Source organism: Elephas maximus, chromosome 1, assembly GCF_024166365.1.
Source record: "Elephas maximus indicus isolate mEleMax1 chromosome 1, mEleMax1 primary haplotype, whole genome shotgun sequence".
NCBI lineage: Eukaryota > Metazoa > Chordata > Mammalia > Proboscidea > Elephantidae > Elephas > Elephas maximus.
In genome coordinates, this window is record NC_064819.1 from 223,286,639 (window position 1) to 223,312,995 (window position 26,357).

The 26,357-nt window shown below is 39.8% G+C and overlaps 1 protein-coding gene across 7 annotated transcripts in view; it reads left to right on the top strand.

Moving 5' to 3' along the window:
• Positions 1-26,357, top strand: part of ESR1 (estrogen receptor 1) — a 529,996-nt gene that overhangs the window by 172,355 nt on the left and 331,284 nt on the right. The gene's annotated exons all lie outside the window — the stretch shown is intronic.

Genomic DNA, 26,357 nt, shown 5'->3' on the forward strand with positions numbered 1-26,357 from the left:
CTCTATAATGTGAGAGCACGCTCCTTCTTTCTACCCTGGTTTTCTGTGTCCATCCAACCAGCTCCTATTCCTTTCTGCCATCTCATCCAGCCTTTGGACAGGAGCTGCCCGTTTAGTCTCCTGTGTCTACTTGAACTAAGAAGCAGACTCTTCATGACTATTATTTTATGTTTTATAGTCTAGTCTAATCTTTGTCTGAAGAGTGGGCTTCGGGAAGGGTTTTAGTTCTGGGTTACGGAAGCCTGTTTTTGAACAAATCTTTCTTTGTACAGATCAAATCACAAAATCACAGTATTTTAAAATCTCTAAGGGGCCGTAAACGTGATCTAGTCTTAGCTCTTTGATCTCCAGTTGAAGAAATTGAAGTTCAGAGAGGTGAGGTGTCTTTCCCAAGGTTACTAGTAGAGGCAAAGCCGGGACTAGAACCTTTTAGCCTGACCACTGTCTACTATCTCGTATTTAGCAGATGGAGACATGACCAGCCTGCCTTCACAAAGGACATAGAGACCATGGTGTACTCATTGTTGTAGTTTTAGCATTTATAGTGGATGCTCACTCAAAGTGGAATGAGGACGCTGAAGCTGATCGCTACAAAGTTAGATCGTGGCCTAAGTGAACAGGAGGGCCTGCCTATCTAGAGAAGCCATCTGCTTAATCGGTATGTGGTTTTAGCAAGAATTTTTAACCTGTTTGTCACTTCAGCGTTAGGTCTGTAGTGGGGACTGACTTCCGATACTTAGAGTTCAATGATTTCCTCTCAGTTTTAATAACTGTAGATTGTTTATTTTGGGGTTGAAGACTTCTTTTTTTTTTTTTTCTTTCTGTTTCCAGGACTAAAGGTTAGGAGTTACCTTGTCAGAATTCTTTGGAGACTTCTGCTAACTCCTTTCTGAAGCCTAAAGCGATTGGGTGCTATTTTTATTCTACAATTACCAATGTAAAAATGGAACTTGCATTATTTCATCATAGTTATTTCACATTGTTGCTGTTGCAAGCCATAGAGTTGATTCTGACTCATAGTGACCCCATGTAAAAGAGTGGAACTGCCCCATAGGGTTTCTAGGACTGAAATCTTTCTGGAAGAAGATTGCCAGGTCTTTCACCAGTGAAACTACTAAAAGAAAACTGGATGGGCTCAAATTGCCTGTTTTTGGTTAGCAGCTGAGTGCTTAGCCGTTGCACCACCAAGGCCCCTTTATTTTACAGTAGTATTGGAAAAATTAAAAACTAATTTCATCTGTGCTGAGTACAGCAGCCAAGGTTACAACAGAAAAATTGAGTAGCATGGTCTCTATGTAGAAGGACATGTATCTTCTTTGAGGCTAATTACTAAACCCGATGTTGGTTATATTCTGTTTACTATTAAATTTTTCCTCTTGTAGTTTAATATTGTTCCAGGAAATGAAATGTAAGTTTAATAAGAGTGGTGATCGATGGAACCATATGTTGTAAATATACTTAGTGTTCTGGATAGACGTGTTAAAGAAGGACATGACTGATGGGTTATAACTGTACCAAACCAAGATGTTTTGACAGAAGTTACCCCGTAGAAATTTATATTTATCAGGATAAGATTTATGATTAAAGAGAACTATAACATTTTTCCACTTTGCATTTTTTAAAATCAGAGTTAATGCTGGTAGACTTGTTAAAGTATTTGAAAAGGAGATATTAATAACCTTACAATTCACAACACTAAAAATCAAATATACTTTATTTTACTAATTTGCAAATTTTCTATTTGCTGTTGTTGTTAGGTGCTGTTGAGTTGCTTCCCACTCAAAGCGACCCTGTGTACCACAGAATAAAACACTACCCAGTTCTGCGCCATCCTCCCAATAGTTGTTATACTTGAGTCTATTGTTGCAGCCACTGTGTCAGTCCATCTTGTTGAGGGTCTTCCTCGTTTTCGCTGACTCTCTACCAAACATGATGTCCTTCCCCAGGGACTGGTCCCTCCTGATAACATGTCCAGAGTATGTGAGACAACGTCTCGCCATTCTCACTTCTAAAGAACATTCTGGTTGTTCTTTTTCCAAGACAGATTTGTTCGTTCTTCTGGCAGTCCATAGTGTAGTCAGTATTCTTTGCCAACATCATAAATTCAAAGGAATAAATTCTTCGATCTTCCTTATTCATTGTCCAGCTTTCACATTGGTATGAGGTGATTGAAAACGCCATGCATGGCTTGGGTCAGGCACACTTTAGTCCTTAAAGTGACATCTTTGCTTTTTGACACTTTCAAGAGATTTTTTGCGACAGATTTACCCACTGCAACGTGTCTGTTTGATTTCTTGATTGCTGCTTCCATGGGTGTTGGTTGTGGATCTGAGTAAAATGAAATCCTTGACAACTTCAGTATTTTCTCTGTTTATCATGATATTGCTTATTGGTCCAGTTGTGAGGATTTTTGTTTTCTTTATGTTGAGGTGTAATCCATACTGAAGGCTATGGTCTTTGATCTTCATTAGTAAGTGCTTCAAGTCCTGTTCACTTTCAGCAAGCATGGTTGTGTCATTTGCATATTGCAGATCATTAATGAGTCTTCCTCCTATCCTGATGCCTTGTTCTTCTTCATATAGTCCAGCTTTTCAGATTATTTGCTCAGCATACAGATTGAATAAGTATGGTGAAAGGATACATCCCTGAGGCACACCTTCCCTGACATTAAACCAAGCAGTATCTTCTTGTTCTTATCGAACGACTGTCACTTGGTATATGTGGAGGTTCCGCATGAGCCACAATTAAGTGTTCTGGAATTCCTGTTCTTTGCAGTGTTATCCATCATTTGTTATGGTCCACACAGTCAAATGCCTTTGCATAGTCAATAAAACACAGGTAAACATCTTTCTGGTGTTCTCTGCCTTCAGTGAGGATCCATCTGACATCAGTAATGATATTCTTGTTCCACGTCCTTTACTGAATCTGGCTTGACATTTTGGCAGTTCGCTGTTGATGTACTGCTGCAACTGCTTTTGAATGGTCTTCAACAAAATTTTATTTGTGTGTAATATTAACGATGTTGTTTTATAATTTCTGCATTCTGTTGATCACCTTTCTTTAGAATGGGTACAAATATGGATCTCTTCCAATCACTTGGCCAGGCACCTGTCTTCCATATTTCTTGGCATAGATGAGTGAGCATTTCCCGTGCTGTATCTGTTTGTTGAAACATCTCAGTTGGTATTCTGTCAATTCCTGGAGCCTTCTTTTTCGTTAGTGCTTCAGTGCAGCTTAGATTTCTTCCTTCAGTACCATCGGTTCTTGATCATACGCTACCTCCTGAAATGGCTGAATGCCAACCAATTCTTTGGTACAGTGACTCTGTGTATTCCTTCCACCTTCTTTTGATGCTTTCTGTGTTGTTTGGGAAATCCTGGTGGCATAGTAGTTAAGAGCTATGGCTGCTAACCAAAAGGTCGGCAGTTCAAATCCACCAGGTGCTCCTTAGAAACCCTGTGGGAACAGGCAACAGGTTTTTGTTTGTTTGTTTGTTTTTGTGTTGTTTAACATTTTCCTGGTAGAATTCTTCAATATTGCAACTCAAGGCTTAAATTTTTTCTTCACAGCTTGAGTAATGCTCAGCCTTGTCTTTCCTTTTGGTTTTCTATCTCCAGGTCTTTGCACATTTCATGATATTACTTTACTTTGTCCTCTCGAACTGTGCCCTGAAATCTTCTGTTCAGTTCTTTTACTTCATCATTTTTTCTGTTTGCTTTAGCTACGTGACATTCAAGAGAAAGTTTCAGAGTCTCTTTGGACATCCATTTTGTTTTCTTTCTTTCTTTCTTGTCTTTTTAATGACCTCTTGATTTCTTCATGTGTGATGTCCTTGATTCATTCCACAGCTCTTCTGATCTTTGGTCATTAGTGTTCAACAGGTCAACTCTATTTTTGAGATGGTCTCTAAATTCAGGTGGGATATACTCTAGGTCGTACTTTGGCACCCAGGGACTTGTTCTAATTTTCCTCAGTTTCAACTTGAACTTGCATATGAGCAATTGATGGTCTGTTCTTCAGTCTGCCTCTGGCCTTGTGCTGACTGATGATATTGAGCTTTTTCCATCATCTCTTTCGGCAGATGTAGTAGGCCTGATTTCTGTGTATTCCATCTGGCGAGGTCCATGTGTATAGTTGCTATTCGTGTTGTTGAAAAAGATATTTGCAATGAAGAAGTCGTTAGTCTTGCAAAATTCTGCCATTTGATAGCCAGCATCATTCCTATCACCGAGACCATATTTTCCAACTACCAATCCTCCTTCGATTTCAACTTCTGCATTCCAGTCACCAGTAATTATCAGTGCATCTTGATTGCATGTTTGATGAATTTCAGCCTGCAGAAGTTGGTAAAAATCTTCAATTTCTTTGTCTTTGGCCTTAGTGGTTGGTGTAGAAATTTGAATAATAGTCGTATTAACTTGTCTTCCTTGTAGGCGTATGGATATTATCCTATCACTGACAGCATTGTATTTCAGGATAGATCTTGAAATGTTCTTTTTGACAGTAATCGTGATGACATTCCTCTGTGATTTGTCATTCTCAGCATATAGACCATATGATTGTCTAATTCAAAATGGCCAACACCAGTCCATTTTCTCTTACAGTGAAAAATTATAGACCAAAGTGTATTTTTTCCTGTTTTTAGAAGTTTTATTAAATGACTTCAGCAAAATGACTTCCACTAAGAAGCTGAAACAAAACTACCGTAGTGATATCTTGAGAAACTTTTGCCCAGCATTTAAAAAAAAAATTATTTTGTTGTTGTTGAGAATATACACAGCAAAACATACACCAATGTAACAGTCTCTACATGTACAATTTAGTATCATTGATTATCTTCTTCGAGTTGTGGAACTACTTTCGTCTTCTTTTCTGAGTTGTTCCTCCCCCGTTAACATAAACTCACTGCCCCCTGAGGTTCCTATCTAACCTTTGAGGTGCTGTTGTCACTTTGACCCCATATAGATAGTTCTTAATAGAGTGTAATGTTCAAGACAGACATTTTTTACTAGTTTAGCTAAACTATTGTTTGGTTTTAAGAAAACTTCAGGGGATATTTTTGGTTTAAGTTTTAAAGATTATCTTAGAGCAATAGTTTCAAGGGTTCATTCAACCCCCATGGCTCCAGAAAATCTGGAGTCCATGAGAAACTGAAATTCTTTTCTGTATTTTCTCCCCTTTCATCAGGATTCTTCTATAGACTCTTCAATCAGAATGTTCGGTAATGGTAGCCATTGCTCAGCATTTTGCATTCTCGTGGTTCCTCAAAGACAGAAAGAGTGATTAGGTCAGTGGCAGCTTTTTCTGAGTTAGTATTTCTCCTTGGAAGATGATGATTTTAATAGCTTAAAGCCTAGATTGAAACTTTCTAATTGAACGTACATGATGGAGGGTAGCCATAGGTGGACAGAAGGTGAGAAAGATAGCACTTGACCTGGGAGTGTTGTTCCATTGTTGTTCCGTTGTTTGAGTGAGCTGAGCTATGTGAATCAGAAGGTACATTAGTCATTTAACTCCTGGGTAATTTTAGTAAATGGGTGAGCATTAATTTATGTGATATTTCAGTGGCCCGAGAGTTAATGCATCTTCAAAATTGCCTAATTATGTCCAAGCAGATTTCTGTCTCTTGACAAGAACAGGCTAGTTAAACATATGATGATTAACCTTCCCTACTGTCCTGAACTCAAAAGTGTAATTGCATCATACTCTGGCTTGCCAGATAAAACAAAGGATACTCAGGTAAATTTAATTTCAGATAAACAGCAAATAATTTTTAGTATAAGTATCGTTGTTAGTTGTTGTTGAGTTGATTCCGACTCATGGTGACTCTATGCGTGCAGAGCAGAACTGTGCTCCATAGGGTTTTCAAGGCTGTGACCTTTTGGAAGCAGATTCCAGACCTGTCCTCTGAGGTGCCTCTGGCTGGGCTCAAACTGCCAGTTTTTCGGTTAGTAGTCAAGCATTTAACCAATCGCACCATCTGTATTTTGTTGTTAGGTGCCACCAAGTCGGTTCCGATTCATAGTGACCCTATGTACAACAGAATGAAACATTGCACAGTCCTGCACCATCCTCACAATTATTGCCATGTTTGAGCCCATTGTTGTAGCCACTGTGTAAATCCATCTCGTTGTGGCATCTCCCTCTTTTTTGTTTACCCTCTACCTTACTAAACATGATGTCTTTCTCCAGGGACTTGGCCCTCCTGATAATATGTCTAAAGTAAGTGAGACGATGTCTTGCCATCCTTGCTTCTAAGGAGCATTCTGCTGTGCTTCTTCCAAGATAGATTGGTTCGTTCTTCTGGCAGTCCATGTTATATTCAATATTCTTCACCAACACGATAATTCAAAGGCATCAGTTCTTCTTCAAACTATATCCCATGCAATATTATTCCAAAAAACCATCCATTGTTTATCAGAAGTTCAGATTTATCTGTGCATCCTCTATTTTTATTGGTTAAATCTGGCAACCTTGGTCATGTTGCCTCACTGCCTAGTGTGTTTAATTATTATGGCCTGAAGGCTCTGTTTTGTGGTGTCCCCTTCCAGCTAGTACACATATGCCCACCAGTCTCTTTCTACCAAGAAAGAAGACTTGTTGATGTAGAATTTGCACATGCATTTTTGTTGATAATAATCAAGGACATAGGTTGAGATTAAACAGAAAATGGCCTAGCTATTTATTCTGTTACCTGAAAAGATAGACAATGAATGCACAAGTGAAAAGTATTACAGTGCATGAAGGGAAAATCAAGAAATAGGATCTAGTAAAAAGCTACGCTTGGAGACTTAATCTTCAGGACTACTGGTTAGATAACTTTTGTGACTAAGGAATATAGTGAGTGTTGTAGAAATCATAGTTTTCTTGGTCCTTTGGGTGAATTCTCTAGTTTTTGCAGCATAATTGGATTTCAGAAGATAGTAGCCCGGAAGAACAAATCTCAGAAGGGCCTTCAAAAGAACTTTTGAAAGATTTAGAGGAAGTGTACAATTCCTATTTAGATAAAACTGTAGAAGAGATTTGTACCCCCACTTTCCCTCCCCCACTGTCCATTTTCAGTTTGCAGCACTTTGGGGTGGTTAATATTAGAGCAGGAGGACTGAGCTTGGCTGTTGGAGTCCCTGGGTGGTGGAAATGGTTAACCCACTCAGCTGATTGCTAACAGAAAGGTTGGAGGTTCGAGTCCACCCAGAGGTGCCTCAGAAGAAAGGCCTGGAGATGTGCTTTGGGAAAAATCAGCCATTGAAAACCCTGTGGAGCACAGTTCTATTGTGACACAAATGGGATTACCATGAGTTGGAACTAACTCCACTGCAACTAGTTTTTTTTGGTAGTGGCATGAGGGAGGGCGTGCTGCATGGGGGAACCTCTGATGTGTGGTGACAAGTGGATTTTCAAGCTACCATGGCCATGGTGTGAAAAAGTATAGTTATGGGAGTTGGTTACATAAGGAAACAATGCAGTGATCTTAAGAGTATTGATCAGATAACTGTACTTGTGCAATTTTCTGAGGGGGAATTCTCTGAAGTTTCCTCGGTGAGTGAGACTTCCCAAGCCCTTGTGAAATGTTTAATTTTACTCAATCCTGCCTTGGTGGTGCAGCAGTTAAGTGCTCGGCTATTAACAAAAAGGTCAGCAGTTCAAACTCACCAGCCACCTTGTAGGAGAAAGATGTGGCAACCTACTTGCATAAAGATTACATCCTTGGAAACCCTGTGGGGCAGTTCTGCTTTGTCCTTTACGGTCGCTATGAGTCAGAATCTATTAGACGACAACGAGTTTGGTTTTGGGTACCCTAAGAACATTTAAGAACTCTCAGAGTCATATTCCAAGGTGTAGCTGGCAGGGCCGAGTTACCCGATAAGCAAGCAAGGTATGAACAAGCCCAATTGTGCCTTTGCACCATTCTCCAGTGCACAATTTCACCTGTCCATCACCACAACAAAGATGTGGTGAAACCCATGCGAAATTGCTCACCACAGATTAGCAAGTGTTATAGATTGTTCCACAAAAATGTGTGTCAGCTTGGCTAGGCCATGATTCCCAGTATTGTGTGATTGTCCACCATTTTGATATCTGATGTTACTGTCCTATGTGTTGTAAATCCTACCTCTATGATGCTAATGAGGCAGGGTTAGAGGCAGTTATGTTAATGCCAAAAGAAAGAAAAGACCAAAATAGATGTCAGAAGAGACTCTGAAACTTGCTTTTGAAGGTCAAGTAGCTAAAACAAACACAAGAAACCTCTAGTAGCTAAAGTGAAAGGAAGAAATGATGAAGTAAAAGACTTGAACAGAAGATTTCAAAGGGCGGCTCGAGAAGACAAAGTATTATAATGACATATGCAAAGACCTGGAGATGGAAAACCAAAAGGGAAGAACACGCTTTGCATTTCTCAAGCTGAAAGAACTGAAAAAAAAAAAAAAAAATTTAAGCCCTGAGTTTCAGTATTGAAGGATTCTGTGGAGAAAATATTAAATGACTCAGGAAGCATCAAAAGAAGATGGGAGGAATATACAGAGTCACTATACCAAAAAGAACTGGTTGATGTTCAGCCATTTCAGGAGGTAGCATATGATCAGGAATCAATGGTACTGAAGGAAGAAGTCCAAGCTGCACTGAAGGCATTGGTGAAAAACAAGGCTCTAGGAATTGATGGAATTGAGATGTTTCAAGAAATGTATGCAGCCCAGGAAGTACTCACTCATCTATGCCAAGAAATAGGGAAGACAGCTACCTGGCCACCTGCCTGGAAGACGTCCATATTTATGCCTATTCCTGAGAGGTGATCCCAACAAATGTGAAAGTTACCAAACAATATCATTAATATCACATATAAGTAAAATTTTGCTGAAGATCATTCAAAAGAGGCTACAGCAGTATATCGACAGGGAACTGCCAGAAACTCAAGCTGGATTCAGAAGAGGACACGGAACCAGGGATATCATTGCTGATGTCAGATGGATCCTGGCTGAAAGCAGAGAATATCACAAAGATGTTTACCTGTGTTTTATTGACTATGCAAAGACATTTGACTGTGTGGATCATAACAAATTATGGATAACATTGTGAAGAATGGGAATTCCAGAACACTTAATTGTGCTCATGAGGAACCTGTACACAGATCAAGAGGCAGTCGTTGAAACGGAACAAGGGGATACTGTGTGGTTTGAGGTCAGAAGAGGTGTGCATCAGGGTTGTATTCTTTCACCATACCTATTCAGTCTCTATGCTGAGCAAATAATCGGAGAAGCCGGACTATATGAAGAAAAATGGGGCATCAGGATTCGAGGAGGACTCATTTACAACCTGCTTTGAGCAGATGACACAACCCTGCTTGCTGAAAGTGAAGAGGACTTGAAGCACTTACTGATGAAGATCAAAGACCACAGCCTTCAATATGGATTGCACCTCAACATAAAGAAAACAAAAATCCTCACAACTGGACCAATAAGCAACATCATGATAAACGGAGAAGAGATTGAAGTTGTTAAGGATTTAATTTTTCTTCGATCCACAATCAACATCCATGGAAACAGCAGTCAAGAAATCAAAAGACGCATTGCATTGGACAAAACTGCTGCAAAAGACCTCTTTAAAGTGTAGAAAAGCAAAGATGCCACCTTGAAGACTAAGGTGTGCCTGACCCAAGCTGTGGTGTTTTCAGTCACCTCCCGCGCATGTGAAAACTGGGCAATGAATAAGGAAGACCTAAGAAGAATTGATGCCTTTGAGTTGTGGTGTTGGAGAAGAATATTGAATATACCATGGACTGCCAGAGGAACAAACAAATCTGTCTTGGAAGAAGTACAACCAGAATGCTGTTTAGAAGCAAGGATGGCAAGACAATGTCTCACATACTTTGGAAATGTTGTCGGGAGGGATCAGTCCCTGGGGAGGGACATCATGCTTAGTAAAGGGCCAGCGGAGAAGTGGAAGACCTTCAACAAGATGGATTGACACAGTGGCTGCAACAGTGGTCTTAAGCATACCAATGGTTGTGAGGATGGCGAAGGACCGGGCAGTGTTTCGTTCTGTTGTACATAGGGTCTCTTTGAGTCTGAACCAACTCAGTGGCACCTAACAATAACAACAACATGTTAATGAGGCAGAACTCAGTCTACAAGATTGGGTTGTATCTTGAGTCAATCTTTTTTGGGATATAAAAGAGAGAAGCAAGCAGAGAGATGGGGGGATCTCATACCACCAAGAAAGCAGAGCTGGGAGCATGCATCCTTTGGACCCAGTATCTCTGCGCTGAAAAGCTCCTAGACCGGGGGGAGATTGATGACAAGGATCTTCCCCCAGAGCCGACAAAGAGAGAAAGCCTTCTCCTGGACCTGGCACCCTGAATTCGGACTTCAAAACTCCTAGGCTGTGAGAGAGTAAATTTCTGTTCATTAAAGCCATCTACTTGTGGCATTTCTGTTATAGCAGTGCTATATATCTAAGACAGCAAATAAATGCAATTAAACCCTTGCTCAATGCAAGCCGGTGCATACCATGCTTACCGGTTAATCTGCTCCTGGCTGGGGGTTAGAGTTGAAGCAAGGCTAGAAGAGTGATCTCCAGAGTTCTCAGATACTTTGGAAACTTGGTTCATTTGGCAGCAGCTGAGGCCACAAGCTGTCTGCTGAGTGATTGTGCCCCAATTGGATGTGAGCTGGGCTTGAGTAGAGCAGTGGGGTTGGGGAAGATAGTGCATTGAAGGTTTATTTTTTTGCTTCACAGCATGAACTATGCCTTGGAGAATGATAGCAGAGCACTTAGGGGGAGTATTTCTGAGCTAAATTTAGAAAATCTAAATAGCATTTATAAGGGTAATGTTGTTATGTGCTGTTAAGAATTGAATCATGTTCCCCCAAAATGTGTCAACTTGGCTAGTCCATGATTCCGAGTATTGTGTGATTGTCCACTATTTTGTCATCTGATGTGATTTTCCTATGTGTTGTAAATCATACTTCTATGATGTTAATGAGGTGGGATTAGTGGCAGTTATGTTCATAAATCAAGATTCAATCTACAGGATTAGGTTGTGCCTTAAATCAATGTCTTTTGAGATATAAAAGGGAGAAGGGAGCAGAGAGACGTGGCAACCTCATACCACCAAGAAAGCAATGCTGGGAGCAGAGTGTGTCCTTTGGACTTGAGGTTCCTGTGCTGAGAAGCTCCTAGACCAGGGAAAGATTGATAGCAAGGACCTTCCCCCAGAGCTGACAGAGAGAGAAAGCCTTCCCCTGGAGCTGGAACCCTGAATTTGGACTTCCAACCTCCTAAACTGTGAGAAAATACATTTCTCTTTGTTAAAGGCATCCACTTGTGGTAAACCTGTTATAGCAGCGCTAGATGACTAAGACGAGGTGCTAGTCGAGTCGGTTCTAACTCATAGCGACCCTGTGTCAACAGAATGAAATACTGTGTCTGGTCCTGTGCCATCCCCACAATGACTGCTATGTTTGAACCTACTGTTGAAGCCACTGTGCAAAACCGTGTCTTTGAGGTCTTCCTCTTTTTCGCTGACACTCTATCTTATTAAATGTGATGTTCTTCTCCAGGGACTGGTCCTTCCCGATAACATGTCCAGATAACCTCTCCAAAGAGTTACTGTAGTGCTATGTCTCCTGGCTACTTGATACCCTGGTTCTAGAAAACTTGGCTGTATTGGCTTTGCTGACTTCCCGAGTACTGCATGGGACTTTTGGTCTAAAGAGTTGCTGAAATCACTGTTTGGGAGTCTGGCTTCAGAGGGACCAACACAGCCTGTCTGTCTTACCTCACTTTGTCAACCTTGGATAGCTGACCCAGTTTTCTTATTAATTCATTCAGTGCATATTATTGACCAGCTACTCTGTGCCAGGCACTATTCAAGGCACTGGGGGTAGACCAGTGAACAAACCAGACAAAGCTGGACTAGGAACATACATTTGGCAATCTACTTATGAAAAATCAGCCAGTGAAAACCCTGTGTATCACAATATTCTGATCCTGTTGTGTATGGGGTTGCGATGAGTTGGGGCTGACTCAAAGGCAACTAACAACAATAACAAGCAAATTAGGGAATCACTGGCCTTGGATAGGGCACATCACACACATCAACCCAGTCTTCTCTTGCCATGAGATGCACAGAGCCAGCAGCTTGTTGCATCAGTAGTGAAAGAGTGGGTTGCTCTTTTAGCTTGCTTACTGTAGGGTGGATAGGGAAATTGAAGAGGAGTAACCCTGAAGATTTAGTTTGAGCCCTTAGTACTTACCAGAGGTGTTAAAATTTTTGGTGTGTGATTGTGTTTAAAAATTTAACCTTATCACTGTCGAAGTTGTTCTGTGCAATTTTAAACCATATCCAAATCGTCTCTTGTTCTAGAATTGTTCATTTGCTTTGGAATTCTTTTCAGCCATGCATGCTAATCTGGTGTTATGGAATTGTGTCCCCCTGAAAGTCATGGTGAAGTCCTATCCCCTTTCTCTGTAAATATGACCCTGTTTGGAAATAGGGGTTTTCTTTTGTTACGTTAATGAGGCCATACTGGAGTAGAGTGGATCCTAAGCCTAATCCCTTCAGTTGTGTTTTCAGGTGCCCTGGTGTTGATTCCGACACATAGAGACCCCATGTGATAAGATAGAACTGCCCCATAGGGTTTTCTTGGCTGTAATGTTTAGGGAAACACCACATCTTTCTCCAGCGGAGCCACTAAGTGGGTTCGAACTGCCAATTTTGGTTAGCAGCCAAGCACTTAACCACTGGCACTACCAGACCTCCTTAAATCCCTTCTGAGTGGTGTTTTACTAAAGGAGCAGAATGGACACAGACACACATGGGGAGGGGAAAGACACTGTGTGAAGATACATCTACAAGCAGCCAAGAAACGCCAAGCAACGCTTGAGCCTATGACAAGGAAGCACCCTCCCCGAGAACCGATGCCCTGTTTTGGAATCCTACCTGTCAAAGCTGTGAGAAAATAAATTTCCGATTTTTAAAAGCCACCTACTTTTTGCCGTCTGGTTATGACAGCCCTGGCAAACGAAGATACCTGGCAATGTCAGAGTGGGTGAATGATGTTTACTTTTCTGTAGTATCTCTGCTATTTTTGTTTCTATCTGTTTCCACCTCACTCAGTTGATAGAGCTCAGTGAACTCTGAATATGTCAAATATACGAAGTGGTTTCTCTTCCTTTCCTTTGTTTTTCTAATTCTTGTCTTCCTTGCATCTAGTCTTAAATTTTTTTTCTTCCTATTTCCTCATGCCTCATTTTAAAGAAGTGCTGTTTTTGCGGGGAAGTCATCTTACCGATTAGAAACACAGTGGCCATCCTGACAACCACCTTTGATGGAGTGTGTGTTTAGTGACTGTGGGTGGGCCCTGGGTCATGCAAGTGGTTTACGCTCAACTACTAACCTTAAGGTTGATTCTTTGAACACACCCAGTGGCACTGCGGAAAAAAGTCCTGGTGATCTGTTTCCATAAAGATTACAGCCAAGAAAACCCTATAGAGCAGTTCTACTGTGTAACACTTGGGGTCGCTATGAGTCAGAATCGACACAGGTATAGTTATAGATAGAAAATCGGCTATGGGATTGCTGAGTAGACCTAAGGGCGGTGCTGGCATGTCTGCCTGTCATCTTTTAGGCGTATCATTACTCTTGAGAAAGAATTTTGAAAAATGGCTGGTTACTCTTGGAATCCATTGAAGTAACACTAGCCATTCAAGGGCATGGGACAGGATCATGGTCACACAACTGTAGAGCTGGAGAAGAATTTAGAAAACATCTGGTTGAAAGTTCTCATTCTACGTACGAAGAAACCAAGGCCCAGAGAAGTTTGGTGACTTGCTTAAGCCATGCAGCTGTTATTGGTAGTTTTTTTTTTTTTTTTAACTAGAACCCGAGTTCTGACGTGATCTAGAACTTTCTTACCACACCACCCTGCCTCCTTTATTTTACCCCCAGGTTTACTACATTTGCCGTGATGTGATCCCTATCCACTTAGAAATGTCCAAATAATTTTTTAAGTAAAAATTTCCATTTGCTATTTTGGCCAAGTGTATGTGGACATTTTATGTGATGACATGTTGATCCTATCTCTAGGATGGGATCATAAGTTAAATGATTTATGGATCACATTAAAAAGCAGAGCAGAGTGCATTTGTGTAGGCAGGATTGTCTTTGGCGTGGAGTCCCTCGGTGGTACAAATGGTTAACGTGCTAGCCTGCTAACCAAAAAGTTGGGAGTTTGAGTCTACCCAGAGGTGCTTTGAGAAAGACCTGGTGATCTACTTCAGAAAAAAATCAGCCACTGAAAACCCTCTGGAGCACAGTTCTACTTTGACACACATGGGGTCACCATGAGTTGGAGCCGACTTGATGGCATTTGGAGTTCTGGGCTTTAGTGTGAGTGGGCCTAGAATTCTTGCCTGTAAGGCCTTTCCCAAAAACCCGTGCCTTCCTCCTCAGAGGGTGAACCTCTTTTCCTTCTGCTCCTTCTCCCCTTACTCCTTCCCCTGTTTGTTCTCTTATTTGTTTCGTATCTGCCTTTTTACTAGCACACTCTCTTGCTGATAGGAAGTAGATGCGCACTAAATGCTGTTGAATGAATTCCTTAATTCTGCATATGAGTAAATTTATTATTCTCTGCAGTGCCCCATTTACTATGGAAGTTAGACTGGAATTCAGACTTGTTTTTAACAATTTGTGGTGTCAAACTACTGATGTCTCTTGACTTACTCTTTTGTATCATCTGTACGCCTTGTTTTACACCTGCTTCTTCATGTAAAACTTTGGGCTCCGAGTCCTCACCATTCATTAGCACTTGCAACAGGTTGGTGTGACTAGAGAAAGGGCAGGTGATGAAACACAAATCAGGTCATTTGGTTACACGTTAGTAACTGATAAAAGATGAAAAGATACCAATTAAATAAGGGTTTTACAGAACTTTATGCCAGGCTGTTCTTCTTTCCTATTAGTGTGGAAAATCAACACTTGCTCGTATTTTGGGGTGAAGATCTTTTTCTTAAGTGAGCAAGAAAACCTCTTGACATTTTACAGAGAAGCTTAAGTTTTGAATGGCTAACTCTAATGTCAGGAGCTCTGGTGGTGCAGTGGCTGAGTGCTGGCTGCTAACCAAAAGGTTGGTGGTTCGAACCCACTAGCTGCTCCATGGGAGAAAGATGTGGCAGTCTGCTTCCCTAAAAATGTACAGCTTTGGAAACCTTATGGGGCAGTTCAACTTTGCCCCTATGAGTCAGAATTGACTCGATAGCAGTGGGTTTGGTTTTATTTTGCAACGCTGATGTTCTTTGTGCATAAAGAATTTTACAACTCTTGCATATGAACATGAATTACACATCTTCTATTTGTTTATGAGTTAAAATAGATATTTTCTGTAATCATACTTTCAGGCAATGTGCAAACTTTCACCAAGCCATTCTCCTGTATGACTGGCAGCTCCATTACCTCAGTTTTCATGGAACCCAGCAGAGTTCTCAACCTTTCCACTAGCAATTGAACTATTATTTTCCTTCAAAAAAGTGTAATTGGCTTTATAATAAATAATTGTAAGCAGTTTCCAGTGGAAATGAATATTTACTTGGTTAGGGATGACACCTGAGGCAGTGGCTTTGTTCCCAGATGTGAAATATTCTGCGGTGGCTTGGGATACCTTTGGGTGGAGTTGCCAAGCATTCATTTCTCTATTGGGAGCCTGGGCTTTGGCATCAGACTGCCTGGGTTCTTGGCTCCCACATTTACTGACTGTATGACTGTGTCGAGTTGCTGCATCTCTCTGTGCTTTGGTGATCTCATTTCTAAAACAACTGGGCTTGTAATCGTACTGCTTAGGGTTGTTTTGAGGGTTAAATGAGTTAATACATGTGACGTGCTTAAAATGGTGTCGGCCGCAACCATCAACATTTGCTTGCCTAATCCACTAATTCCTTTTATCTTGTTAGACCCAGGGTATGCTAGCTTTTCTAGAAGTCCAGTATGTGGTCTAGATTTAGCTGAAGGAGCAGATAAAAGCATTGAGCTATCTATGTCAGCAGTCATTTTCTTGAAGAAATTTTCTTCTGTACCATTAGGGAAGACCATTGCATGCCTCCGTTTATTAACCAAAAGACACCGTAAATAAAAGTAAAGATTACACTCATTAAATGAGTAATGCGAGGGAGGAGAAAGAAATACTGAGGCTTCATATAAACAGTATAAAGGAGCTAGAATTTTTAATTTCCAAAAGAGTTGAAAGGACCTATTTTTATCGTGCAGAAAATAATTTTTAACCTCCCTACCCCGGAATATATCTCCCACCACTAATACATTTTGATTTCTGTGTATGTGCTTATTTCGTATGAGATCATAGAGTATCTGTCCTTTTGCAGCCGACTTATTTCGCTCAGTACAGTGTTTTCGAGGCTTGTCCATGTTGTGGCATGCATCAGGACTTCATTTCTCTTTATGGCTGAGTATTAGTCCACCGTGTATATATTTATATACCACATTCTGTTTATCCATTGATCTCTTAGTGGACATTTGTTTCTACTTTTTGGCTATTGTGAAGAGCGTTGCAGTGAAAATCAATGTACAGGTTTCTGTTCAGCCTTTGCTTCTTCTGGGTATATATCTAGGACTGGGATAGCTGGGTCATATAGCAGTTCTGTGTTCAACCTTTTGAGGAACTTCCAAAATATTTTTCCCAGTGGCTGTATTATTTTACATTCCCGTCAGCACTGAATGAGGGTTCTACCTTCTCTACAACCTCACCAACGGTACTGTTTTTCGTTTTTTGATCATTGCCATTCTAGTAGGGTTGAGGTGGGTATCTTGTTGTGGTTTTGATTTGCATTGGCCCTTGTTTTTACGCACGTTGTTCACTGCCATGATGGGGCAAGATGGCACAGGACTGGACACTGTTTCATTTTTTTATACATAAGATTGCCAAGAGTTGCAGCCAACTTAATGGAAACTACTAACAACGACAACATTTACCGCTCTGGAAAATAAACAGAGATTATATAAAAATCCAAATACAAAATTGCATATAGGTTAGAAATACCCACAGGTTGGTTCTGGTTACAGGCATGGACCACCTTTACTCTATTCCTATCCATGTTGGTATTTAAAGCAGAGAGAGGTACTCAAGAAACCATATTCAGATTGATTTGTATGCTGGCACAGCCACAACAATGGCCTCAAACATACCAAAGACCATGGAGTTGGTGCAGGACCATGTGTTGTTGTATTATACATAAGGTTGCCATGAATTAGAGCCAACTGATAGCAACTAACAACAACATACAAAGGCTTCAATAATTGGCTTCTCATTAGCTTGGTACATCATTCTCTTATAGCAGCAGACTTAACTATGCCTCTTGCCTAACACATCCCATTGCCATCGAGTGGATTCTGACTCACAGTGACTCTATAGGACAGAATAGAACTGCCCCATAGGGTTTCCAAGGAGCACTGCTGGATTTGAACTGCCGACCTTTTGGTTTGCAGCTGAGCTCCTAACCACTGTGTCACTTGCCTAGTTGTTGTTATTTTTTCATTGAATAATTTATTAATTATTTATTGGGCACCTTTTTATGTACAAAGTACCAAGCCAGGTGATAAAAATAAGAGTATCGTATCTTGAAAAGCTTACAGCCTCGTTGGGTAGTCAAGACATACAATGTGGAGCATGTAATTATACTCATTCCACAATCATGTATCGAATACCTCCTTTTGTCAGTATCTTGCTGGGAACTGGGAAACAAAAGTGACTACACTAGGGTCTCTTCCCTGGAGACTTACAGTGAACATAGTTGTATGTTGATGATTAGGACATGGAATATTCTGGAAGCACATGCTGGTTCTGTTGAAGAAGCCAGTGGCTGCCTCTTGAGGAGGAGGCATTTCCATTCAGGGGATTTTTTGCCATCTAGCCAAGATAGGAAATAGTGTGGGTAAAGGCCCAGAGATGTACTCGCTTGGTATGGGCGAGGGATAGGGCTGGAAGGGGAAGCAGTGGCCAGGTCATGATGGAATGATGCTAAGGAGTCTGCATTCCTCCCATAGACCTGGGAGTCTTAGTCTGAAGGCTTTTTGGGACACCATTCATGGACTTTGGGAGGGCTGGGAGTATCCTGAAATTAAAAGCAAAACCTTACGTGTCTGTAAATAAATGTATGTTCCTGAAGTCTGCCAGGTAAAGAAGATTCAGAAGCTTTGTTGTAGATGTTGAAGAGCCATGAAGGATTTCAAATAGGTGACTGTTTTACATGATAGAACCATTGCTCTTGCTGTAGTGTGGAGGACAGGTTTGGGGCATGGGGCTCTGGCAGGCATGGAGCTGGGGAGGCTTGTGAACAAACTCAACATGCCCATACACTCATTCAGATGGCAAGTATTTATTCACTGCTTCTGTATGTCAGACACTGCTGAGCATGAGCTGGGGACCATGATAAGGAGTGTAGCCACAGTCCCCGCCCTAGAGGAGGTTATGGGGTATGGAGTAAGACAGATAATTAAATAGAGCATAACCAAGTATAGATTATTGGATTCATCAATCATTTATGTATGCCTTTGTTTAGTAATTATTAAATAATTATCGTTACACTAGGCCCTCTTCCAGGTGCTGGTGAATGAAGCTTAAAACGTTTCAGTGGGGAAGACAGATGATAACATGTCGTTGTTGTTAGTTGCCATCGAGTCAGCTCTGATTTGTGGTGACCATATGTGTAACAGAATGGAATGGTGCCACCTCCTGTGCCATCTTCAAGATCACTGGTATGTTTGAACCAGCTGTTCTGGCTATTGTGTCAGTCCATTTCACCGAGGGTTTCCCTCAATTTCATTGACTCATTTCTAGCGATTGGTCTTTCCTTATGACTTCCAAAGTAAGTGAGCTGAAGTGTTGCCATCCTTGCTTCTAAGGAACATTCTGGTTGTATCATTCTAAGACTGTGGTTTTTTTTTTTTCACTTTTAACAGTCCGTGGCATATTAAACATTCTTCACTAGCACCACAGTTCGAAGACATCAGTCATCTGTTTTCCTTTTTCTTTATCCAACTTTGGCATGCGTATGAGGCCGTTGAAAGGACCATGGCTTGAATCAGACACACCTTATTCATCAATGTGACGTCTTTGTCTTTTAAAGCTTTAAAGAAGTCTTTTGCAGCAGATTTGCCCAATGCACTACATTGTTTGATTTCTTGACTGCGACTTCCATGGATGTTGATTGTTCATCCAAGTAAAATGAAATCGTTGAGAACTTTAATTTCGTCTCGAAGACAAAAAAGCAAGTAAATTAAAATGTAGTTTTGTGTTGAGTTGTGTAAGTGCTATGAAGAAAAAATAAGTCAGTGTAAGAGGGTAGAAAGTAATAGGGGAACAACTTTAGAATGATCTGGAAAGCTTCTCTGAGAAGGTGAGAAAACTTAAATAAAGTGAGGAAGCAAGTCACAGAGATGGGCCCTGAGACAGGGAAGTTCTTCCTTGGCATTTTGTGGAGCAGCAGGACTGTCAGGACCAGGAACTTGGTGAGCAAGGAAGAGAGTGAGGAGACGTGTTTGGAGGGACAGGCAGGGCATAGATCATGCTGAGTTTTATGGGCAGTGCAAGGACTTGGAGTTTTATTCTTGGCACGAAGGGAAGCCTCCGAGGGTTTTGTGTAAGGGAGTGAAGGGCTCTCTGTTATAATAAGGAGACTTCAGAGTACACCTTGCCCAACCGAGGTCAGAGAAGCTCCTTGGAGGAAATTAAGCTTCAGCTGAGAGCTGGCGGATGCATAGAAGTTATCCAGGGGAGAGGGAAGATGGTGCGGTCTGAAGGAGCAGCATGACTGATGCCTCAGAGTAGATCCTAGGGCAGACGGAGGGCACAGGAGGAAGAGCAGGCTTCTTGGGAAAGAAAATGAGCGTGGTGTTGCATATAATTGAGTTCCTTTGGGCCTCTGGAAAGGAGCCACAGAGTGGGCAGTTGACACATATAGTTCTGAAGTCGAGAGAGATGTGTGGGACAGCATTTGGGCATGGCCATACATGTGGCTGATTCCACAAGGAGAAAATGTCAACGGAAGATAGAAGAGGGCTGAGGGCAGAACCCTGAGAAGCTCTGGCATTTAGGAGTCTGGTGGAGAAAGAGAGTCCTCCTGCAAAGGAAATGGAGTAGTGGCCAGCGTCTAACTAGGTGTCAAGAGAAATGGTGAAGACCTGAAGTGCTGTGTAAGAATTCAGAGCTGAACCAGTGTGACCTGGAACAGTTAGGGTCAGCCTTACGGGTGATGTGGAACTAAAGCTTCATTTTACAGGATAGGAAGCAGTGAGTATGAGAGGAGCATTATGTGAGCACTTCATTCCACAAAGGTGAGTTTGATAATGTTTTTCTCAGGGAGCTACAAAGAGACCAATACCAGATGGAGCAAGGAATTCCATAATTTGGGTTTAATTCTGTATGTTGGTGATTTTTAACATGAGTTTTCCTGGTTTATAACTCCACTAAAATTATAAACAGAAGTTTATGTTTTGTTTATGTGTGTTTTCTAGAAAAGATAGTTTTAGTTTGCATTATATTTTCAAACAGGTTCAAACACAAAAACAATGATTCCTAGATAATAGGCAATTAGAAGTTATTAAAAGACATGTTGAATTTTATGACAATTCCTTTAGCATGGAGAATGAGTTTGAGGGAAAATGGAAGAGAGGAAACTAGTAATTCAGACATGAAGTATGGCTCTCTCAGACAAAAATGATGAAAACAAAGAATGACATAGTGCTTTTTTATAAAAAAATGATTGTGGTAAAATATATAATTTGCCATTTTAACCATTTTTAAGCATATGATTTAGTGGCATCAGTCGCATTCACAATGTTGTGCAACAATGACCACTGTCTACTTCTAGAATTTATCCATCACTCCAATGAGAAATTCTGTATCCATCAGCAATAGCTACTCATTGCCTCTTCCTCCCAGCTCCTACCCAGTGCCGTCCAGTTGATTCTGACACATAGCAACATCGTAGGACAGAGTAGAATTGCCCCATAGGGTTTCCAAGGCTTTGAATCTTTACAAAAGCAGACTGCCACATCTTTCTCCCATGGAGTAGCTGGTGGTTTCAAACCACTGACCTTTTGGTTTGCAGCTGAGCGCTTTAACCACTCTGCCACCAGGGCTGCCTCTGAGCGCCTGGTGGCTACTAATCTACTTTTGTTTCTGTTCATTTGTAATTTTAGATATTTCATGTAAGTGGGATCATACAATTATTTTTCCTTCTTCTCCCTGACTTATTTCATTTAGCATAATGTTTTTGAGGTTCATCCATGTTGTAGCATGTATCGGAACTTAATTCCTCTTTATGACTGAATAATATTCCATTGTTACATGTATAGCACATTTTGTTCATCCGTTTGTCTGTTGATGGGCACTTGCGTTGTTTCCACCTTTTGGTTATTGTGAATATTGCTGCAGTGAACATTGGTGTACAAGCATCTGTTTGAGTTCCTGCTTTCAATTCTCTTGGTTATATGCCTAGAAGTGGAATTGCTGGGTCATAGGAAAATTCTCTTTGTAGCTCTTTGAAGACCCACCAGACTGTACCAACAGAACCTGTTGCATTTTACATTCCCACCAACAGTGGATGAGAGCCCTAATTTCTCCATATCCTTACCCACACTTGTTACTTTTTGATTTTTATAAAAATTATTGCCATCCTAGTGAGTGTGAAGAGGTATCTCATTATGGTTTTAGTTTTAATTTCTCTAATGGTGAATGATGTTGAGCATCTTTCGATGCTTGCTGTACTTTCTTTGGAGACGTGTCTATTCATGTCGTTTGCCCATTTTTTAAATTCGGTTGTTTTTTTCTTATTGTTGACTTATAGGAATTCTTTATGTATTTTGGATATTAAACCCTTACCAGATATATGATTTCCAAATATATTCTCTCATTCTTTAGGTTGTCTTTTTACTTTCTTGCTAATGTCTCTTGATTATGTTCCTTTTTTTATTTTAATGAAGTACAGTTTATCTATTTTTCCTTTTTTGTTGCTCATGCTTTTGGTGTCATACTTAATCTATTGCTGAATACAAGGTCATGAAAATTTTTCCCTCTGTTTTCTTCTGAGAGTTTTATGGTTTTTGTTTTTATATCTAGGTCATGGATCTATTTTGAGTTAATTTTCATATATGGTGTCAGTTCAGGGTCCAACTTCATTTTTTTTTGGCAAGTGGAAATCCAATTGTCCCTGCACCATTTGTTGAAGAGACTATTCTTTCCCCATTGAGTGGACTAGGAACCCTTGTTGAAAATCAATTGGCCAATCATTGGACTTTTCAATTCTACTCCATTGGTCTATGTATGTCTTATTCTTATGCCAGTATCACATTGTTTTGGCTACTGTAACTTTGAAGTAAAATTTGAAATCATGAAGTGAGAGTACATCAGTTTTTTTTTCTTTTCCAAGATTGTTTTGGCTATCTGAGGCCCCTCGTGATCCCATGTAGATTTTTGAGGATTGGCTTTTCCACTTCTGCAAAAAAATACTGTTGGAATTTTGATAGGGATTGTGTTGTATATGCAGATCACTTTGGGTAATATTGACATCACACAGTGTTAAGTCTTCCAATCCATGAATAAAGGATATCTTTTCATTTATTTAGGTCTTCTTTAATTTTTTTCAGTGGTGTTTTATAGTTTTCAGTGTACGGTCTTTCACTTCTTTGGTAAAATTTATCTCTAGGCATTTTATCCTTCTAGATGCTGTTGTAAATGAAATTGTTTTCATCGTTCTCTTTCAGATTGTTCATTGCTGTTGTATAGAAATAAAACTGATTTTTTGGTGTTAGTCTTGTACCATACAATTTTGTTATATTTATTTATTAGCTCTAATAGGTTGCTTGTGGATTTTTAGATTTCCTATATAAGCGATCGTTTCATCTGCAGATTGAGATAATTTTACTTCTTCCTTTCCAATTTGGATGTCTTTTATTTCATTTTCTTGCCTAACTACTCTGGCTAGAACTTACAGTACAATATTGAATAAAAAAAAATTCAGTGGTGAAATTGAGATGATCGTGTGGCTATTTCCCTTTGTTTTATTAATGTGTATTACGCTGATTGATTTTCTTATGTTGAACCATTCTTGCATTCCTGGGATAAATCTCACTTGATCATGTTATATAATCTTTTTAATAGGCTGTTGAATTTGCTAGTATTTTTTGAGGATTTTTGCATCTATTTTCATAAAGGATATTAATCTGTAATTTTCTTGTGGCTTTTGTATCAGGGTAATGCTGGCCTTATAGAATAAAGGAGGAAGTATTCCTTCCTCTTCTGCTTTTTGGAGGAGTTTGAGAAAAATTTGGTATTAATTCTTCTTTAAAAGTTTGATAGACTTCACCAGTGAAGACACCTGGTGCTGGATTTTTTGTTGTTTTGATTAGTGTTTTAATCTTTTTATTTGTTATAGGTCTATTGAGATTTTCTGTTCCTTTTGACTTACCTTGGGTAATTTGTGTGTTTCTAGGAATTTGTTTCATCTAGATCATCTAATTTCTTGGCATATAGTTGTTCATAGTATTTCTCTTATAATCCTTTTTATTTCTGAAAGATTGGTAGTAATGTCTCCAGCTTCATTTCTGATTTTAGTTATTTTTTCTTTTCTCTTGCCCAGTTTTGCTAAATATTTGTCAATTTTACTGATATTTCCAAAAAAACAACCTTTGGTTTTGTTGGTTCTCTTTGTTATTTTCCTATTCTGTGTTTAATTTATATCTACTTTAATCTGTTACTTCCTTCCTTTTCATAGGTTTTGGTTCGATTTGCTCTTCTTTTTTCTAGTTCCTCCAGATGTAAAGCTAGGTTATTGATTTGCGGTATTTCTTCTTTTTTTATGTAGAAATTTACAGCTAAAATTTCTCTCTGAGCACTGCCCTCACTGAATCTTGTAAATTTTTATATGCTGTGCATACGTTTTCATTTGTCTCTAAGTATTTTCTAATTTTCCTTATGATTTCTTCTTTGATCCATTTGTTGTTTAATAGTGTGGTGTTTAATTTCCCCAATTTGGTGAGATTTACAGTTTTCCTTCTGTTACTGATTTCTAGCTTCATCCCATTGTGGTTGGAGAAGATACTTTGTATGATTTCATAATTTTTAAATTTTTTAAGTTTTGTTAGTTGCCTAACATATGAGCTATCTTGGAGAATGACCCATGTGCACCAGAGAAGAATGTGTATTCTGCTGTTGTTGGATGGAACGTTCTATTTATGTCTGTTAGGTGTAGTTATTTTATGATGTTGTTCAAGTCTTCCATTTTCTTATTGATCTTTTATCTATATGTGCTATCCATTACTGAAAGTGGTACATTGAAATCTCCAACTATTACTGTAGAACTATCTCTTTCTCCCTTCTATAACGTCAGTATTTCCTTCATATATTTTCAGGCTGCGTTGTTAGATGTGTATATGTTTAACTTCATTATATCTTCTTGATAAATTGGCCTTTTTATTGTTATATAATGTCCTTCTGTATTCATGAAACAAAACAAGCCTATTTTGTCTGATGATAATATAAACACCCAGCTTTCTTTTGTTAACATTTGCATGGAATGTTATTTTTCATCCTTTCACTGTCAGCCTATTTGTGTTTTTGTATCTAAAGTGAGTCTCTCATAGGCAGCATCTAGTTGGATCATTTTATTCCTATTCTTCCAATCTTTGCTTTTTTGATTGGAGAGTTTGATTTGTATTTAAAGTAATTACTGACGTAGAAAGATTTGCTCTGCTGTTCATTTTCTGTGTGTCTTATACCTGTTTTATCTTTCATTTCCTCCATTACTCCTTCTTTTGTGTTCAGTTGATTTTTTGTAGTGAATCATTTTGATTCTTTTTTCATTTAGGTTTGTATATGTTTTTTAGATAATGTTTTGTTGTTACTATGGGGATTAAATTTAACATCCTAAGTTTTTAACAGTCTAATTTGACTTGATACTCTCTTAACTTCAATAAGGAGCCTTGATGGCTCAGTGGTTAAAGTGCTTGGCTGCAAATCAAAAGGTTGGTGGTTCTAACCCACCAGGAACTCTACAGGAGAAAGATGGGGCAATCTGCTTCCGTGAAGATTTACAGCCTTGGCAACTCTCTGGGGCAGCTCTGCCCTGTCCTGTGGAGTCTCTATGAGTCAGAGTCAGCTTGATGGCAGTGAGTTTAGTTTGGTTTTTGTTAACTTCAATAAGAAAACTCTGTTCTTATAGAGCTCCATCTACACAATCGTATAGATTTCTGTTGTTACAACATACATCATTGTACATTGTGTGCCGAATGACATAGATTTATAATTATTGTGTATGTGTTTGTCTTTCAAATCATGTAAGACATAAAAAGTAGAGTTAACGTGAAAAATATAGTACTACTGGATTTTTTATTTTCCCATGTAATTAACTTAATGCTCCTTAGAAGCTAGGATGGTGAGACTGTCTCACGTACTTTGGACATTTTATCAGGAGGGACCAGTCCCTGGAGAAGGACATTATGCTTAGTAAAGCAGAGGGGTGATGAAAGAGAGGAAGACCATCAACAAGATGAATTAACACAGTGGCTGCCACAGCGAGCTGAAACATGGCAATGATTTTGAGGATGGCACAGGACCGGGCACTGTTTCGTTCTATTGTGCATAGGGTTGCTGTGAGTCAGAACTGACTTGACAGCACCTAACGAATGTAATTACCTATACTGGAGAGCTTTATATCTTCTTATGTCTTCAAGTTACTGTCTTGTGTTCTTGTATTTCAACTTGAAGGACTCCCATTCACAGTTCTTGTAAGGCAAGTGCATTCCATGTTATATTACTAGTGGATATTTGCAGCTGATTCTTCTCATTTTTAGTCATGCCACATCAGAAAATGAAGGTCCCAAAAGCTTTTCTCCATTCACCCAGTTGAGGTCAACTCTACTTTGGGGAGGCAGCTCTTTCCCAGTCATATTTTAAGTGCCTTCCAACCTGAGGGAGTCATCTTTTGGCACTATATCAGACTGTGTTCTGCTGCTATTCATTAAGTTTTCACTGGCAAATTTTCTCAGAAGCAGATCGCCAGGTCCTTCTTCCTAGTCTGTCTTATTCTGGAAGCTCCCCTGAAACCTGTCCACCGTGAGTGACCCTGCTGGTGTTTGAAATACCAGTAACATAGCTTTCAGCATCACAGCAACAGACAAGCCACCACAGTACAACAAACTGACAGAGGCATGGTGGAAAGCAAGTCTAGTGGTAATCAACTCCCTTAAACTCTGTTTATCTGGGAATGGCTTAATTTCGCCTTCATTTCTGAAGGACAGTTTTGCTGGGTATAGAATTTTTGGTTGATAGTTTTTTTTTTTTTTTCTTTCAGCA